Source organism: Trichechus manatus, unplaced genomic scaffold, assembly GCF_000243295.1.
Source record: "Trichechus manatus latirostris isolate Lorelei unplaced genomic scaffold, TriManLat1.0 scaffold00176, whole genome shotgun sequence".
Lineage (NCBI taxonomy): Eukaryota > Metazoa > Chordata > Mammalia > Sirenia > Trichechidae > Trichechus > Trichechus manatus.
In genome coordinates this window covers 4898959-4900639 of record NW_004444112.1, presented here as the reverse complement: position 1 = coordinate 4900639, position 1681 = coordinate 4898959, and the positions used below count along the sequence as shown (strand labels likewise).

At 48.2% G+C, this 1681-nt stretch overlaps 1 pseudogene; it reads left to right on the top strand.

Moving 5' to 3' along the window:
• The first annotated feature begins 730 nt into the window (after positions 1-730).
• Positions 731-1668, top strand: LOC105756813 (olfactory receptor 5-like; annotated as a pseudogene).
• The last annotated feature ends 13 nt before the right edge of the window (positions 1669-1681 follow it).

The following is a 1681-nucleotide window of genomic DNA, read 5'->3' as shown; positions in this document are numbered from 1 at the left end:
GTCGATTCCGACTCAGCGACCTTATAGTATATTAAAGTTGTTGTCAGAAATAGGAAAATCGAGAACAGGGAGAAGGGTGTTCCAGAGAGAAGGAACCTCACTTGGGAATTCTTTAAAGTTTGAAGGACGTTGCATTTGACGAAGTGAAAGGGCATCCGTGGAACTTCAGGAGATGCGAAAAGAGGAAGGATGAAATGGGTTAAACCTGAAGCAGTTGGAAGAGATTAGAACATTCAGGACCTTGAAGGCTGTTGTAAGGAACTTGATGCTTAGTCTCAGATTAATGGGGAACTGGTGAAGAGTTTTAAGCAGAGGAGTGGTCCAATATGATCTATGATTTTTAAAGATTTCTTCACATGTCCCTAGGTGGTGCGAACAGCTTATGCTTGACTGCTAACCTAAAGGTTGGTAGTTTGAACCCACCCAGCGGTACCACAGAAGAAAAGGCCTGGAGATCTGCTTCTGTTAAGACTACTGCCAGGAAAATCCTATGGGACAGTTCTACTCTGTAACTCATGAATTGCCCTGAGTTGGAATTGACTCCATGGCAACTGACAACGACAACTAGCTTCTACTTGGAGAAGTACATTAGAAGGTAAGAATGGAAGCAGAAAGACCAGATAAGGGGTTATTTCATTGATTTAAGTGAGACAATGGTTTGCACCAAAGGTGAGGCAAGATGTAAAAAGACAGATTTACAAAACATTTTATAGATATATTTTGTTCTTAGATGAAGAGGTCCTTGGAGTTGGCCAACATGACCAGAGTCCAGGAGTTTATCCTGCTGAGTTTGTCCACGAGGGTGGGCATACGAGATGCCCTGTTTGCCGTCTTCCTGACCCTCTACCTGTTGATTCTCTTGGAGAACACTCTCATCATCTACCTCATCTGCAGTCACAGTGAGCTCCGCAGGCCCATGTACTTCTTTCTGGGCAACCTGAGCTGCCTGGAGATGTGCTATGTGTTGGTGACCATGCCCAGCCTGCTTGTGGGGCTGTGGACAGGACCCTGTCATGTGCCCTTCAAAGCCTGCGTGACCCAACTCTTCTTTTTCATCTCTCTCATCTGTACTGAGTGCACCCTCCTGGCCTTCATGGCTTATGACTGCTTTGTGGCCATCTGCCACCTGCTCCACTATCCACTATTCATGCGGCCACAGGTCTGCCTGGGCTTGGCCATGACCTCATGACTTGGTGGTCTTCTGGTCTCCGTGGCCAAAACAAATGCATCTCGAGTCTCTCCTACTGTGGCCCTAATGTCCTCAACCACTTCTTCTGTGATGTCTCCCCTCTGCTCAACCTTTTCTGCACCCACGTGGCCCTGACAGAGCTGGTGGACTTCATCTCTGCCATCATTATCCTCTGGGGTTCCCTTCTGGTGGCCATGGCCTCAAATGCGGCTATTGGTATGGCTGTGCTCCACGTGCCATCAGCCACTGCCTGTCGCAAGGCCTTCTCCACCTGTGCCTCCCACTTAGTAGTGGTGGGTATCTTCTACTTGGCCACTATCTTCATCTATGCCCGTCCCAGCCGCATAGAAGCCATGGACCTCAACAAGGTGCTGTCATTCATTTACATAGTGGTCACGCCCATGTGCAACCCAATCATCTACTGCTTGTGGAACAAGGAGGTGCAGGGAGATCTCTGTAGAACTCTGCATAGGTCCTGACACAGACCAGTGA